General features: G+C 46.3%; 1 pseudogene; it reads left to right on the top strand.

Annotated features, from left to right (window-relative positions):
- The first annotated feature begins 765 nt into the window (after positions 1-765).
- Positions 766-3,927, top strand: LOC121106032 (annotated as a pseudogene).
- The last annotated feature ends 14,651 nt before the right edge of the window (positions 3,928-18,578 follow it).

The following is an 18,578-nucleotide window of genomic DNA, read 5'->3' as shown; positions in this document are numbered from 1 at the left end:
CACCCTAGAGCCACTGAGGTTGGTCCAGCTGCTCGAGGTCCCTTATTCCCAGAATCAACCCCGAACCACTTAAGTGCTGGGAGTTAGCGATGGGGAGGAAGCCCGTGCTGCCTCCCGGCCTCCACGTTGGCCAGGACACACCACCCTCAAGGGCCTTTCCCTCCAGAATGTTCCTCCTTGCCCTCGGGACTTCTGCTCTGACAACCCAACACGGTGCTAATTATGGGGTGGCAATGGGTTCCCAGGGCCCCATCGCTTTCCCTCTCAATAACAGGGAAAGTTGACCCTGCCCCTGGGCAGCCAGCGGCTCATCAGCGTCTCTGCTCTACAGCTGCTGTGCCCTTTGCAAAATGTGAAGGCTACTTCCGCGGTTGGTAGCAGCGACCGCGGACCTGCTGCCCCCGAGACGCGAGCGCTGGCCTTGCCTACACCCTGGTGCCGGGCTCTTGGGGAACAGACCCAGCTACTCTGGGGTTCGAACTCGATGCTTCTCGAGACGTGGGCTGGCTTCCTTCCCAAAGGCGTTGTATTCCCCTTCCTTCTGCCGACACAAGCAAGGGGGCTCCCACCCCATGTCCTGCTCCTGAAGGACTCCTGGCTCTGACCTCGGGCACCCATGCTTGAGATCAACAGCGTCACGCCATTAGCTCTGTCTTTCATCCGCCCCACTGCCATTCCAAACTCCGAGAACCCAGAGTAGAAACAAAAGACCAACTGATCATCTGGAACCTGGAAGGGCTGGAGTATCAGGCCAGAGACTCGGACATGAAGGTAGGACACAACGGTCTTGCGAGGACGGCACATTCTAGAGTAGCACACGAGGTTTGGGACACATCCTGATTATTTTTTACAACAGATTTGCCTTCTGGATGCTGCAGGGGAATTAGACGGGCACATGGGTGTCTCCGTAAGTGTGTGGGGTGCGTGGTGTCCATGGAGCACAGGTGTGGTGTGTGTGGATTTCATTACCGTGTGCCTGTTTTCAGGGTTCGGCGTGTTTTGGAGGGCAACTGTTCGGGCTTGGGCTGGCTGCACGGTGTGTGCTCACTGACCACAGAATTAGAAAATTGGGCTTTCTAGAACAACATCTCTATAACTATTATCGGGCCACCGGCTGAACGCTTTCGGCTCGTGCCTGTATTCATTCCAGGACGAGCCCACACTCCACAATTCACATCAGAGAGCAAGGTCAGGATTCGTGACGCACGTGTGTCCTCCACAGCCTCTCGCAGGTAGACCCGGCTTCAATGCACGTCCACAGATGAAGCGAGGCCGGTGGAATAGTGAGATTGGGGGTTGAAATCCTGATAAGCATTCATAAACAGTGTGGCCTTGGACAGGTTATTTAACCTCAACTACCCGTCTGTCTTACTCCTGAAATAGTGTTGCCCTCACTTTCCGGTGAATAAAGACCAGAGTTAATACATGAAAAGCATAAACTCAGACATTGGCTCTGGGCTGGGCTGTAAGATTTCAAACCCGCGTCCTGACATGTGAAATACTTGACGAAAAGAGTGAGCATTTCCCCTAACTAGCTGTTTGTGCCAGGCGCCGGTTTCTAAGAGCTTACGTGCTTAAACCCGCTTACCCACTTCTACTTCCAAGCGAGAAACTGAGCCCCAGAGAGCGAAGCCACGTGGTCCGGGGTTGTCAGCTGGGAAACGGCAGAAGCGCCAAGACGGGCACTCAGGCACCCTGACGCCCAACCCTTGCTCGCAGTCAGCACTGTAACACCTGCTCGGCTCTAATGAGCAGAAGCTGAACCATATAAGCACGGTGTTCTCGGGAACGAGTTTTTTCCTGAAAAATTATGATTTCGAACCTGAAGAGTGAATACAAAAGTCTATCTATTTCCCTGATACCGCCAGGAAACGCAGTAGCAAGATTGTGCTAATGTTCGTGATCCCATCAACCATATGGTTTCGTACATTAGGAAACAGGACTCGACATCACTCTTCAGGGTTAAAAAGGCTTCTGTGTCGGGCTCTCCTTTCATTCAATTGGACAAATATTTTTTTGCAGTTAGAGCTGGGGGATAAGCCAGGAGCCCTGAGATCGCCTCGCCTGTGACCTCCTCTTAGGCACGGGAAACACGGAGGCAAAGGAAATGCCGTGATTCTCCGTACTGGGCAATCCCACTGGCCACAGTGGCAGTTATGCTGGGTGGGACCCAGGCACTCCTGGCTTCTAGCGCAGTGTTCTGCCAGATGACTCCTTGGGTTCCAAGGCCCGTAGACGACCGCCACCTGAGGGAGAAGCAGGAGGGGCACGGACATTGGTGGCAGCCTAGAAGAGAGATTCCCCACAGGGTAGCACTCAGCAGCGCAGCTAACGGTTATCACGGCAGTAGAGCCCTGAAACAAACAAGGTGATGGATCTGGTCTACCAAGTGCTGCTTCCGCCAAGCCTAGGGGTCACACTTACTCTTCCGCATGACGCCCTGTGGGAGAAGGGGAGGAGGCTCAAGGGGAAATCCCTCTTCAAACATCTGAAGGACTGGTCTGTGGGAGGAAGATCAGATTTCTACTCTGGCCCCTAGGAGTACAATCAGAACCCAGAAGCAGCTAGAAAAGCACTGATCTGGAAAGGAGACAAGTCTGACCTGACTCCCACAGGGCCACACGCACTAGCTGTGACCTGGGGCAATCTCCCCTTCCGTGGTCTAAGTTCGCTCTTCTTCTTCAAAGTGGAGATTCTTTCTCCCTAAAGAGTTTGCTGCATACATTAGCTAAGCTGCACTAAGTGAGTGGGCTAGCTTCCCAAAGCCAGGCACAGGTCTCTAAATGGTATAGGAAGGTGCTAGTACTCTCTCCCACGCTCCCGTGCGCCCCTCCCTCCCATCCAGTTCTCACCACGCCCAGCCTCCCTGGGCTCTGCACTTGCAGGGCATAAAAGTCACCTCTTTCACTCTGCCGCCTTTCCAGACACTCTGGGACTTTCTCCCGCAGGCCAACCACAGCACCGAGAGCGCTTCCTCCTGCTGGGTTTCTCCGACTGGCTTCCTGCTTCTGCAGCTCCGCCCTCTTCACCCTGGTCCTGCTCTGCTATCTCCTGACCCTGGCGGGCAACTTCCGACCGTGCTGCTGGCCCTGCGCGACCCGCGCCTGCACACACATCCATGTACTACTCCTGTGCCACCTGGCACTGGTGGACGCGGCTTCACCACGAGCGTGGGCTCCCGCTGCTGGCCAGCCTGTGCGGTATGTGAGCGTGGCTGCAGCGCTGGCTGCCTGGCCCAGCTGTGCACCCGCTGGCGATGGGCTCGGCCGGCGCCTGTTGGGCTGGCGGTGATGCTTAATTGGACCGGGCGGCTGCGGTGGTCCACCCGCTGCGCCACGCGGAGCTCGGGCCTCGCCGGGTGCCGCGCTTTTGGCCTGCGCCTCGTGGCTGGGTGGCCTGGCCAACTCGGCCGCGCAGACGGGCGCTGCTGGCCGCACGCTACTGTGTACACCCCGCCTGCTGGACTATCTCATCTGCGAGCTGCCCGCGCTCCTGCAGCTGTCCTTGTGGTGGCGCCTGGATGCCACCGAGAGCACCAGATGTTTGCTGCGTCGCATGGTCATCCTAAGCTGCTGCCAGCCCGTCATCCTGGCCTCGTACGGGCGTGAGTGGCCCGTAAGCATCTGGGGCATGCGGTCCGGGCGGCCGCAGGAAAGCGGTGGGCACGCAAGGGTCCCACCTGACCGGCCGCCTGCCTCTTCTATGGCTCAGCCATCGACACCTACCTACAGCCCACCACCCATTACGACTAGGGCGGGCAAGTTCGCTTCGGGCTCTTCTACACGGTGTCACCCCGGCCCTCAACCCGCCTCTCATCTACACCTCAGGAACAAGGAAGTGAAGGGGGCAGCCAGGAAGCTCCTGGGGAGTCTGGGAGAGGGCAGGCTGAAGCTGGTGAGTGGGGGCGGGAGAGGGAAGAAAGTGTAGCCCAGGGCCCAAGGATGGGAATGTCCATTGGGAAGGCAGTTAGCCTTCTGCCTGCCCATCTGTGAGAATCTCAAAAGATGCGTGCTCAGGCAGTCCAAGGTCGGGAGGTCCCATCCTCCCCTGAGGAAATGTTCCTGTGCTGAGGGCAAATCCTTCTATCCTCTATAGACACAGGTTCAGAGGGGGAAGTGGCCTCCGGCTTCTTAAGCTGAGAAGAGAGAAGGCATGATTTGGAGAGGAACTGCCCCCATGCTCAGGTCCTGTGACCACCCCTGAAGAGTCCAGACGCTGGTAAGATCTTGTATGAAAGGAGAGTCAACGCTCAGGCCTCCCAGTCTGATGGTGGCACACACCATGAAGACCCCGTGGTGTCTGGGCTTCAGGAGTCCCCCAAATTAACAGCGAAATTCATGACCACTTCCCGTAGGAGACCCCATCCAAAAAAAGGAGCCACAGTTGCTCATCTCGGGAAATCAGTGCAACTCTAATGCCCACTCCAACTAGTCACTAGCGCCCATCACCAAGAGCACACTGACCCCCAAAGTGTAACAAGGAACCCCCCAAGTGGGATTGTGCTGGGTGGGGTTAAGCTAGGAATTTCCTCTGCACAAGGTGGTTCTTGGAGCAAGCTTAAGGAACAGAAGGGACTAGACATGTCTTAGACGGAGGTGTTCGTGAATCAGTCATGAGACAGAGGAGTGAGTGAGGGGAGGAAGATGAGAAGTAGACTCAAAGTTCCCAGAGAAGAGCAGACATGGGCGGGAGGGGGAGCGGGAGCAGGGGGCAGACAGGAAAAAGCTCTGTCAGCCAGAACTGGGCAGAGCCCCAGAGTCAACCCTGGGAGATCAACCCCAAAGCCCCCACCCAAACGATGCCCCCAACCCAGAGAAGACCCACTAGACCCCAACTCAGGCAGGAGAGAGACTTCTCCAAACCACACCCTCCCCAAGGAGCCCCAACTGAAGAACAAAATCTCTGAGTCCCCAGGGAGGTATTCTTCCATGCTCACCATCATCCCCAGAAATAACCAAAGTGAATTCAGTGTGGGGTATGGAGAATAACATGGTATACTGTGGCGGATTCATTTCATACCAAACAACTTTAAATAAGGACAGAGAAGGTGAAGCGAACTGATTTTCTAAAATTCTTTAATGAGATTGTAATCATATCAGAAGAAGAATTACTTCACTTCAATATAAATCATTTTCTGTTCTCTATAAGAGAATCACTTGATTCAAATACTTGAGGATATTACAGATGAAATATAATGGTGTTACAGAAATGAGTAAACATGGATCGCGGTGTAAAACTAACTTGTTGAACAGAAGAGGAAATAGGGAATTTTGTGTAACCCAGAAGGAACCAGGAAAGGAATTCATTGGGTAAGCTGGCCTTGAGGCTAATCTCTACTGTGCCTTAAAATGTTATTTGCTTCTCAGTAATATGCACAATCCAGCCACTAATCAATTCACGTTAGACCCAAAAATCATGGAGTTAGAAAGTTTTCTGCAGTCTTCCTCCCTACTTCACCCTTAACCTTTTCTGTGTTTATCTTCTCGTTAATTTGCTCTTAAATTCAACAAGGCATGTGGGTGGAGAAGACTGCCAACAGCAAGCACTTTTGCTCCTGATCTCACCATCCCTGAGGGCTCAGCCCCCCAACGAGTGGGCTGTCAGGAAGAGTAAATTGGCCTCTGATGCCATAGTCTGCCATTTGTCTTCCCATCTTCCAGCCTTGCCATTGCAAGTCACAGTCTGTTTCCTCAGGCATGATAGTGGTCTTGGTCTCTATCATCTGTTTCCCACTCTGGGCCACTGAGCTGGACCTTCACACCTGAAGGAGGTGCCTCTGCCCTCATTGCATGACCAACAGAACCAAGTGGTAGCTCACACGGGCCTCACCACCTTCAGAGTGAGGTGGATGGTCGTCTGCTTGTCAATGCCACATTAGACAGCTTCCTCTCGGGGCTTTAGGTCTTTGCTTCAGCAAAAAGGACCTGGTCCTGCACCCGTGAATCTTGGTCTTAGCCCGACATGTTCACTGATCTTCTTCACTGTCTGGGTTAGCAGTGAAGTCATTGTTGTCCCCTCCTCAGAATAGACTTTCTCACCTGGCCAAATAACACCAAGAGAGTTTCTTGAACCATGCGCTCTGCCTGCCATCTTTTACACCATGTCCCCTCCTTCCGGCCCTGCCTCCCGTCGCTGCCTTGGTCCTCCAGCTCCTTTACAACAAGCTGTGTCCTCCCTTTCTTGGAACTTTCTTTGGGAATTTCAGCTTTTAACACAGGAAAATCAGTCTTATTCCTTTAAAACCACAATTTCATTCATCCCACTGTCCTTAGGAGCCTCTACATTATTTGCCGGCAGGCAAATATCCAGATGAAGTTTGCCAAAATGTCGAAAATCAACAAGAGTTACAAAGCATCCAACTTTATATACTGGACGCTAAAATCCACCTCCCAAAGAGAATTATCAAGACTTGTCAGCCTCATGGGACACTCATGCACTGCCCTCCACATCATTGTAGATGGAAACCCTGGCCAGGACATGTTCTCTTGTACTCCTATTTCCTCTCAATGTCCCATCGCCTTGTAAGAACTCATTACTAGTACACTGTGGTCGGTGTGACTTGTTCCCTGGACTTCCTGTGTTTGTATATCTACCTATTGCAGAACACGATCTCCTCCTGTGGCTAGATCAGGGCCTCGACCACATAAGGTGTGGCACAGATCTAAGTCTTCCTTCCATAGTCTGAAGCTGGGCAGCTCACCTCTGTGCTGTCACTGAAAGCCTGGCAGGACCTCCCTCCTGCTCCATTCAAACCCATCTTCCCAGTCTGGACGTCACAGACATTTCCTCACTGGACCGGGCCCCTGCGCGGAGCACCAGCCTGATGCCAGCCCACGAGAGCACCCACTCTAGCAGGCTCATGTACCAGGTCATTAACAGCTTAGGAGAATGAGCCTTGGAGGAGAAGGGTTGAAGAGCCCTGGGACCCCTAAATCAGAAGAAGAAAATGGCTCCACAATATTTCCATAGTTTTTAATCCAGCCCTGTGAGCACAAAGCCCACTCCCACTTCCCACCATCCCTTCCCTGGCCAGAGTACTGGTCAGGTCTCCGACAACACAACAGCATTCAGGAGCCAAACAAGCTGCATCTATTCCCAGAAACTTTCTCAGCTTCTCTGTGGGTCCAGAGCCTGTGTCATCCCCTGCAGGATGTCTTTCCAGCCGTCCCGCCCCCACGTCCCCGAGCTCTGTCCCTCTCTCGGACTTGAGATCTCTCCCCATGCCTTAAAGTGCCTTCCTCTCCCCCATCCCCACGCTCAAGCCCCAACTTACATGGAGTGCAGGTGCTACTGATGCCATGTCTGCAATCACCGAGCCGACACAGGAGGTAGAGGGAAAGGACTGGCGTCCAGCTTATACAAGCTGAGCTGGAAACTCTGCCTGAACCACTTGCCTGCGCCTTTGTTCGCCATGATAGCTATGATTTTCTCTCACTCCTCGCTACGGCAGAGTCAATAAACAAAAAGTACTCTCTGATCACATTTCTCTCATGCATTCCATCCACCCTCCTCTTCCAAACATAGGACGGTGCTTGTGTGAGAGCGCCTTCAGAATCACCCCAGTCCTCCCCTACAAGCTGAACCCATCACGTGCCATCACTCAGGGGCCTTCCTGAGGAGCAAGATACCCTGTGAGAGCTGGTGGAGTCCATGAGGAGTGATAGCGACCGTGAGCAGCCTGTTCGGGCCAATGAGCCGGGCAGAGTGGGAGGCATGAGATCAGATGGCTGGTGATACACAGCCTGTTTCCAGAGGAGATGGGAGTTCCAGTCCTGGGATGTCACTTGCTACCTAACTTGCAAGTCTGTTCACCTCCTTAGATGTTTGTTTCGGGGTTTTTTGGGGTTTTTTGTTTGTTTGTTTGTTTGTTTGACTTATTTACACTGTAACTGGCCGGTTCTATTTCAATGAGGTAAATATTAGTATCCCTCCTGATAGCTACAAGCAGTGAACTCACCCACAGTCACATTCATAGTAGCTGTGAGCAAGTCTTCAAATGCAAATCTCTACTGTTGTCCTAATGGCCTCCCCAGGGCAAAGGAAAGCTGGAGGGCATGCACGCCTTTCATTACAGGAAGGGTACGCACCAGGGGCGGTAGAGACAGACAGCGAGCAGAGCCTGCAAGGAGCCTTGTGAGGAAAGAGCAAGGAGAGTTCGGGGTCCAGAGTGGCAGCTCAGAGCATCCCTGGGTGGGGCCCTGCTTAGGACCAGGGCTGCCGGCAAAGAGCCTGTGAGCGCAGCAGGCAGAGCCTGGGAGTATGGCACCCTCCCAGGACTTTGGGAGGGTTAGCAAAAGCACCTGTCACACTCCACCCTCCCCCCACAGGGGATTTCTAAGCAATAATGGAGAATTTATTTCCAAGGGCCAGCTTGGGATTGTCCCAGGAATAATTATTTCAGGACTTCTACCAGACAGGATCTGGATTCTGAGAAACACTGTCCTTTTCAAGGAATCCAAATAACAAACCTACACATTGACCTCTCTTTCCCCTCCTCCCCTTCCTCTGTGCAGTTCCCTTCCACAAGGAGGGGCAAGGGGCTGTCCCCTGTGCCCCTTTGCAGATCACAGCCAGGATTTCTCCCGACCCAACTCCTCCCTGCTTCCTAGCATACTATTTCCATCTGACATTGTTTCCCTGTGTCACAATAAATGTTTTCAGATGCTGGAAGATCTCTTCCATCTGCCTTAGACAAACGCCAGAAACCAGCCAAGGTAAAAAGGTTGTGTGCAGATCTCACCAGGTCACAAACCAATGTCTCAGATATGCACAAAGCCCCAGGGTGTCTTGCCTTCACGATGGGCAGTCCTGGGCTGGTTGTTGCCCTGCTGAACCCCTTCCTGGAGAAGAGGCCTTGCTCCTGTCTCTTTAATGGTGCCTCCAGGAAAGCGTTTGTGAAAACCAGTCTCTTGACATCCAGAATATTGCTTCAGAAACGTAAGCCAAACTCAGTCAAAAACCACACTAAGTGACTTCCTTTGGCCATTATCAAAAATTCATCCACTCTCAAAGGACAAAAACAATTTGGAAATACTTACAAATATAAGTCTTTATTTCTGGATTTTTCATTATGTTCCATTGATCTCTATGTCTACCTTATGTCATTAGTACACAGTCTTTAATCCTCAAGCTTTATAATAAGTTTTGAAATCAGAGTGTATAATTTCTCCACCTTTTTTTTTTTACACAAAACTTCTTTTGGCTGTTTTCATTCTTTGTATTCATATAAGATTTAAGATTAGCTTCTCAATTTCTTTTAAAAATCCTGATTTTTAATAGGTCTGTATCTATAGAGCAATTTTGAGGAAAACGCTCTTTAAAAGTTTCTTCTAGAATTTTTAAGTAGTTTAGCAGCTAGGTCTGTGACCCCTTTTGAGTTAGTATTTGTGTATGTTGTGAGTTAAGGAGGTCCAGAAGGCATGTGGCAAAGCATGGCTGAGAACTCTTTGCAATCTGGGGAAGGAAACAAGCATTCATGTCCAAGAGGCAGAGAGGACCCCTCCCAAAAGCATTAAAAAGAATCAACACCCCAAAATATAATAGTAAAGCTTGCAAATATTAGGAGAAAAAGAAGCTATCTTGAGATCTGCTAAGGAGAGGATTTCTACATATGGAGCGAGGAACATCAGAATAACATCAGACCTATCCACAGAAACCTAGCAGGCCAGAAATGGCTGGCATGATGTGTTCAGGGTACAAACGAAAAAAGAAGATGCAGCTAAGAATACTTTTCCAGCAAGGCTGTTTGTCTTAGACTGAGAGTCATAAAACAAAGCAGAGCTCAGATCATATTATGAAATCTGAAAGAATAAAAAGCCACCAAGTTTCTGGCCTTGTGCTGAAATACAAAAGAGATACTGCAAAGTAAAGAGACATCCCAAGAAATGCTATAGACTGTAGCAAGAAACAGATATACCATAGAAACAGAGACTTTCCAGCAAGAATGCCTGGCAGTAAACCCATATCTTTCAATAGTTACACTGAATGTAAATGGGCTAAATGTACCAACTCAAAGACACAGGATATCAGATTGGACAAAAAGCAAGAACCAATTCATGCTGTCTACAAAGGACTTATTTTAGACCTAAAGAAACCTCCTGCAGATTGAAAGTGTGAGGGGATGAAGATCAATTTACCACACCAATGGACCTCATAAGAAAGCTAAAATAACCATATCAGACTAATTAGATTTTAAACCAAAGACTGTAGTAAGAGATGTAGAAGGACATTATATTTATACTTTAAGGGTCTATCCAACAAGAAGATCATCTAACAATTAAATATCTATGGCTCCAGCATGGAGCAGCCAATTACATAAAACAATTATTAGTCCAAAATAAAGAAATATACTGATGATAATAATACCTTAATAGTAGGGGACCTCAACACCCCACTCCACAGCAATGGACAGATCATCGAAGCAGATCAACAAAGACATGTCAGCACTGAATGAACACTGGAACAGATGGACTCTTCATAGATATATATACAGATATCTACAGAACATTCCAACATCCTAAAACAAGAGAATATCCATTCTCTCGAATGCACATGAACTTTATCCAGAATAGATCATATACTGGGTCACAACTGAGGTCACAACCAGTGCTCAAAATATTGAGATTATCCCCTGCATATTGTCAGACCACAATGCTTTGAAACTGGAACTCAATCACAAGAGGAAATTTGGAAGTAACACAAACATTTGAGGTTAAAGAGCATCCTGCAAAAAGAATGAAGGGGTCAACCAGGAAATTAAAGAAGAACTTAAGTAATTCATTGAAGCTAATGAGAATGAAAAACACATCAGTTCAAAACCTATGGGATACAGCAAAGGTGGTCCTAGAAAGATAATTATGCTTCTCTCAAAAAATTAGAAAACTCAAATACACAAAGCTAAACTTACACCTAAAAGACCTGGAGAAAGAATAACAAATAAAGCCTAAACCAAGCAGAAGAGAAATAATAAAGATTAAAGCAGAAATCAAAGAACTAGATAGATACCAGAAGAACAGTAGAACAGATCAACGAAAACCAGAAACTGGTTCCTTGGAAAGAATTAATAAAGATCGAGGGTGCCCTGGGTGGCCTAGTCATTAAACATCTGCCTTCAGCCTAGGTATGAGGATCCCAGAGTCCTAGGATCGAGCTCCATCGGTCTCCCTGCTCTGCTGGGACTGCCTCTGCCTCTCCCACTCCCTGCTTGTGTTCCCTCTCTCACTGGCTGTCTCTCTGTCTGTCAAATAAATAAATAAAATCTTTTAAAAAAAGAATTAATAAGATTGATAAACCTCTGGCCAGATTAATACAAAAAAAAAAAAGGAAAAGACCCAAATTAATACGTGAATCAAGGAATGAGGGTGAGACTTCAAAGACCACCACCAAGGGAATACAGACAAGTATACAGAACATATTATGAGACGAGATCTCAAACAAATTAGACAATCTGGAAGAAATGGATGCATTCCTACAGATGTATAAACTACAAAGTCTGGAACTGGAAGAAATAGAAAACAAATACTTAGACCCATAACTAGCAAGGAAATTGAAACAGTAATCAAAAGTCTCACAACAAACAAGCATCTACAGTCGGATGGCTTCCCCAGGGGAATTTATAAACATTTAAAGAAGAAATAATACCTATTTCTACTGAAACTGTTTCAAAACAGAAATGGAAGGAAAACTTTCAAACCCTTCTATGGCCAGCACATCTGATCCCAAAACCAGACAAAGACCCCACCAAAAAGGAGAATTACAGACCAATATCCCCAGAACATGTATACAAAAAAATCTCACCAAAAATACTAGCCATAGATCCAACAGTACATAAAAAGAATCATTCACCACGAGTGTAAGTGGGATTCATTCTCAGCTGCAAGGTTGGTTCAAATATCTCAAACTAATCACTGATACACTACATAAATAAAAAAGTATGGAGAGAAATTATATGTTTCCTCTTGGACCCATGCGTAGAAAAAGCATTTGATGAAATATTACAGCATTCTGTCTTGGATTAAAACTTCTCCTTCTACTTCCCTCTCTTCCCTCTTAGATAGAGGGAAATATACCTCAGTATCATAAAAGCCATCTATGAAAAATCCACAGTGAATATCATTCTCAATAAAAAATGAGAGCTTCCTCCTTAAGGTTAGAACAGGCAGGGATGTCTACTATCATCACTAGTTATTCAATTATAAAGAAGTCCAGTCCCCAGCAGTCAGACAAACAAAAATAAATAAAAGGCATCTGATTTGACAAAGAAGAAGTCAAACCCTCTCTCTTCGCAGACGACAGGACTTGGTGGAAACCAAAACTCCACCCCCAAATTAGCTAGGAACTCATACATAATTACAAAGTGGCAGGTTAGGTAAAACCGATACACAGAAATCAGCTGAATTTCTATACACTAACACCAAATGAGACAGAAGAAAAGCTATGAAATTAAGGAGTTGATCCTATTTACAGCTGTACCTAAAACCATAAGATGCTGGAATAAACTCTCAACCAAAAGAGGCAAAGGATTTCTACTCAGAAAAACTATAGAACACTTATGTGAAAGAAATTGAGTAAATAATGTACAAGGAAATGGAGAAAAATGTTCCATGCTCATGGATTGGAAGAACAACTATCGATAAAATATCTATGCTATCCATAATGTACACACATTCAATGCAACTCACAAATATCACCTGACATTTTTCACACAGAGCTGAAACAAACATCCTAAAAACTTGTATGGAACCAGAAAATACCCTGAATAGCCAAAGTGAATGTTGAAAAGAAAATCCAAAGCTGGTGGCAGGTCAAAATTCTGCACTTCAAGCTCTAAGTTACAAAGTTGTGATCATCAAGACAGCATAAAATTTTCAGCACAACAACAGACACACAGATCAAAGGAACAGAATAGAAACCACAAAAATCGATGCTCAACTCTATGGTTGTCAGAAAGCTCACATGCAGAAGAAATGAAACCGGACCGTTCTCTTACAACTCATATACAAAAATAGACTCAAAATGGATGAAGACCTAAATGTGAGGCAGGAATCCATCAAAATACTAGAGGAGAATTTAGGCAGCAACCTCAGACCTCAGCCGCAAAGTAAATACATCTCTTTGGCAAGGGTGAAACAAAAGCAAAATGATCGCTGGGACTTCACTCAAGATAAAACTCTTGGGCACAGCAAAGGAAACAACTGACAAAACTAAAAGGCGACCTATGGAATGGGAGAAAACATTTGCAAACACATATCAGATAAGGTCAGCATCCAAGATCTATAAAGAACTCAAACTCAATACCCAAAGAACAAATGATCCAGTCAAGAAATGGGCAAAGCCAAGTGAACAGACATTTCTCCAAAGAAGACATACAAATACAAATATTATATTGAAAATCCCAAACTTCATTCTAGATCAGTAAAATACAAATCAAAACAACGATGCGATACCACCTCACACCAGTCAGGAATTCGCTAAAATTAACAAGTCAGGTAACAACAGATGTTGGGCGAGGACTTTAGACAAACCCCTCCCCACACTGTTGGTGGGAATAAGCTGGTGCAGCCAACTAATATGTGAGGTTCCTCAAAAGTTGAAAATGCCATCCTTATGACCAGCATAATTGCACTACTGGGTATTTACCCCAAAGATACAAATGTATGATCCCAAGGGCACTGTGGACCAATGTCTATAGCACAATGTCCATATACAAACTATGTGTTGTTCAGATGTAAGTCATGGTATAGATGTCAAATGGATAAAGGTAGATGTGTCCATATAGGCAATGGAATATTAAGACAGACATAAAAATGAAATCTTGTCATTTGCAATGATGCTATATTGTTAGGTATGTATTCCAGCAAATAAGTCAATCGGAGAAAGACATTAACAAACTGATCTCAATTGATATGCAATTTAAGAAACAAAACAGAGGATCATAGTAAAAAGATAGGAAAAAATAAAATGAGACGAAACTGCAGGAGGGGAAACAAACCATAAGAGACTCCTACTCCAGTAGGAAACAAACTTTGAGAGCGTTTATATAAGGGTAGGGATGGGGTCACCGGGATGGGCATTAAGAAGGGCATGATGTGATGGAGCACTGAGTGTTATGTAATTATGAATCACAGGCCTGTACCTTGAAACCTATAACATTATTTGCCATCAATTTGAATTTAAATTTTCAAAAATGTTTAAAAAAAAAGAAGCTCTACCTGCCATGTCTGAGGTAATTCACAAAAGATGTCCTAAGAGAACAGGTGGGTAGAAAGGAATCCAGAAGAATCAATATGTCAGAACAAACCCAAGGTGGAGACTGACATCCTGGTTACTGGGCGAAGTTCCTGATATGCATATTCCTTACGGCTTCAAGAAGCCATAGGTGCCTTCAAGTGGAATACAAAGATTTGCGAACCCTTGATTTATGGATTTTGTATGGTTTTTTGGGTCATGGGAATATAACCAACCATTTTCAGATCACCCCAGTCTGCTGTGGAAGAGCTTATATTTAGTGCTGATCTATGCTTTTATTAACAGTCTGGTATGATTGAAAAAAAAAAAAACAACAAACTATATTATAGTATGGGGCTGTGCTACCGAGTTAAGCTCTCCAAATCTGCATTTTCAGTAAAGTCACACTGGCAGCTTAAAATTAGGGGGTGTAGAGAAATATCACACTACCGAAATCAAAAACTGGACAAACCACACTTCTGCCTGCACATCAAATAACATGCTGTCTCATCGTCTCCTCTAGACCTATCTTGATGTGTTGGCCAGCTTATGACATAGTGTAACGTACATAGTTGCATTAGCACCATATGCATGTAAACCGTTTCTCATCCTCTATCCTCATAGTATTTGAAAACACATTCACCAGTAGCCAAGAGCCGTTATGTAACAGAGCCCCAAACTGTGTTAATCATAAGAAGGACAGCTGTGTTAGGACAACTACCTGGTTGAGTTTCTGGTGGCCTACTGTCCTCTCCAGGATCTGGTCTAGTGTGTTTTTAGTGACCAGAGTGGTCTTCAAAGAAATGACTGATAGAAACCACCACCTCCTGCGTCCATATTAAAGGGTTTTCCAAACTCCACCTCCTTTTGGATTGTGATATCGTTCTGGACTTTTAGTGTCTTTGAGAAGGGCAGATTTGGGGCTCCCACTCAGCCTCCCTCCCACCATATCTTACTCACTGGCCCAAGAACCAACATGGGGATCTCTGCCAAACAGACCAGGTGTATGCATTCCAGTTACACATTCAGGGACTATAAAAATGACTACTGAGTAGGCCTCACGGACCTTGCAGAGCCAGTGACTGGTACCAGGGCCAGGGGTGCTGGCTGATGTTGGATCCCGTGAGCTCCTACTGCAAATGATGACAGGCGAAAGGCGGACTCAGCTATGTTGTATGAGCCTTAGACTGTTGCAGCCCTAGTGATGATGGGTACAGAGGGAGCAAGCTGAGACAAAGCAGAAACGGACACCCTGCAACACCCCCGATGTATGCACTGATTCCCCGCACTCCTGGCTCCCTAAACTAGGGAAAGGAGAAAAACCAAATGGCTAACTGACAGAGATCACAGTCCTTCAAGACCAGTCTCCCTAGTTTACACATGTCCTAGCAGCCACAGTGGAGAAGCCTTATCAAAGCCGAACTTCCAGAGACCACAATTCAGTTTCCTGGAGCCCTAATGCTACCATCCCCTCCGTAAAATTGAGGGAGGCTGAAAGCAGAAGGAAATGTAAATAAAATGGAATTTCTTTCTAAACCCAGTCAATATATGCGACACGTGACAAGATACTAACATTTCATGAAGTTCTAACTATCTCGCATTGTTAACACCTTCTGAAGGGGCCAACAATAGCAAGGCCTCCGGTGTCCTGCGAGTCTTCTTACATATGAAAGTACTTCAACCTCAACCCTTTTCCTTACCTTCCCCAACCCCATAGTATATGGCATCAGCCACTCACTCACCCGGGGCAGTGCCTTCTGCCCAGGGATCCTGTCCCTGTGGTTTAATAAACCACCGTTTTGCACCAAAGATGTAATTCGCATTATCATTAGCCCGACTCCACCCCACTGAACTCCACCATTATCCCAGCAACCCTATCATCAGGTTTTGTACTTGTGCCGCAGTCAGGTCCAACTCAGAGGGAAGTCGATGGAAACAGAAGGAAGTTGAGCACTTTAAAAAGTGAACCTTATGGCTTGGATCAGAGGACTGCAGAGATGAATATCTGGCAGCCTCAAGGGGAGTCTCTGGAGGCAAAGAGGATCATCACACCTTGCCTTCCTGATTGTTAGCAGTGGGGGGACCTTTACCTACCACAGGATAGCCACCTGCTGGCACACAGTTCCTAGGTAGTCCCCTGCCTCTACAATACTTCAGGGACTCACTGTCTGTGGGGACTGGGGACCTGTGGTCTTATTAAAATTGTTTGCTCTTTTCTCCATGGATGGTAGTCATGACGCTCCCCGAAAGCACCGATCAACCTCTTCACTTCCTGTGCTCCTAAACAGCCTACTCTTCTCCCAGCCCAAGGGCAAAGGTTGTCTACAAGCAGGCTTGACCTCTGGGGCCTCACCTTCCCTGCAGGAAGTGGAGTGGCTAAGATTGGCACGCAGCCTCTGGCAGCCAGCCCCGCCAGGTTCAAACACCGGCTCTTGTGCTCACTCGACCCAGCCTGTCTGGAGGCAAGGGATTGAATCTTCTCAAGCTTCAGATTCTGATCAAAGGGAGGGTGCATAGTCATGGCAAGTGGATTGTAGGCGTGTGTTAGGTTTGACAACCACCTTGTTGGGAGAGACACGCCCTCATTGAAGGGCTGGCCAACTTCCACATGTAATATCTCTAAATAGGGATGGTCCAAGCCACCAATGTTTAATTCTTCTCACAAAGTCCTCAAATTTAACAGTCAGGAGCCAGTATGAGCCAACACCAGCACAACCTTGTCCTGGTGGTGCTCTGGAGAAGTGCCTCCAGTGGTAAGGGGCTATCAACCCTCTGCAGATCACTTGACGGAACAGCCCATCTAGATGCCCACTCTTTCTGGGTACCTCTTCTCTTGATGTCTACAGGAGCCCCTGTGGAGAGTCTCCTGTCATCACTGGTGGCAGAGGAGGGGCTGTGTTTCTTTTTTCTTTTCCCCTTAACATTTTTAATAAATCATTCAAAAGAAAAGATAATAGGGTTTACATTTTTATATTACAAAGGTATTTCATTTCTTTTTCATCAATATTATATTTTACATGATACATGGAATTCTGTAAATGAAAAATCAAGCCAAAGCAAACAAAAAGAAAACCAAATTAAAGTGAAAGGCAGAACTGTAATACTATTACGCACAGAAGTAGAAATGAAATTGATGGGCAGACAAATGCTGATTCTGGGTAACAGACAAATGCGAAGACTCGTAAAGGGTCCACCTCTCCTTGTATATAATTGAACGATAATAACAGCATGATGTGGAAGCCAAAGTTCTAGGACTCGGTGAAGGGAAGCAAAGAGACCAAGAATCAACCAAACATCATCAGACCCTATTTCCTCTATTATTCTTGGGGAATGATTATGAATGTGAAAGAGGTGGTAATCTGTCTTCAAGATGGGTAAAGTTCAGGACTCGGTATGTCGTTGGAAATTCCAAAACACACTTCATACCCTTGCTTATTTCTTATTTTGTTACCCCTCAGCCCATCCATACTACAGCAGACAACCAGACCACGCTAATGATCTATCACTGAATCTAAGTAAAATTCATTATATACCAGTGCTATGGATTAAAAGTATTATTTGGGGGTATACAGATATTAATAAGCAGGACTAAAACCACAGAATTTACAACAAATCTCTAGTCTTCCAAAGGCAGTAAGTTTTTTTAAAAACATACTCAAATTTTTTGCTTAAATATTAAACAAAAAGTTTATTACAAAATCATATTCACTTTTATTACTCCCAAAGCAACTTCACTTTTTTAATTACGTTTTCAGTTAGCCAACATATAGTGCCATCATTAGTTTTATGTAGTGGTTCAACTAATTTAAGCTGTGTGGTAACAATTCTGAGTGCTCATCAAGGTTATATGCCCTCCTTAATACCCACGCCCAGTTACTACCTTCCATTGCCCCACCCACCTCCTCCAGCAACCTCACTTGTTTCATAGTTAAGAGCCCCAAGTGTTTTTGTCCCTCTCTGATGGCTTCCTACCCAGTTTTCCCTCCCTCACCCTATGATCCCCCAGCTATTTCCTCATATTCCACATAAGGAGGAAAGCAAATTATCTTTCTCTGATTGACTTATTTCACTCAGCATAATAACCTCCCAGTTCCACCCATGTTGATGCAAATGGTATTCATCCTTTGATGGCTGGAGTAATATCACCTATGGTGTGTGTGTGTGTGTGTGTACCGTATCTTTATCCATCCATCTGTTGTATGTAATTCAGCCTTCCACAGTTTGGCTACATTGTGGACATTGTCACATGAACATGGGGTGTGTGCCCCTTCTTTTCATTACATCATATCTTTTGGGTAAATATCTAGTAGTGCAAATTGCTGGGTCATATGGGTAGCTCTATTTTTAACTTT

The sequence above is a fragment of the Ursus maritimus genome, unplaced genomic scaffold (genome assembly GCF_017311325.1).
Source record: "Ursus maritimus isolate PB19 unplaced genomic scaffold, ASM1731132v1 scaffold_30, whole genome shotgun sequence".
Lineage (NCBI taxonomy): Eukaryota > Metazoa > Chordata > Mammalia > Carnivora > Ursidae > Ursus > Ursus maritimus.
The sequence above is the reverse complement of the archived record's forward strand: the minus strand, read 5'-3'. Positions and strand labels throughout refer to the sequence as shown.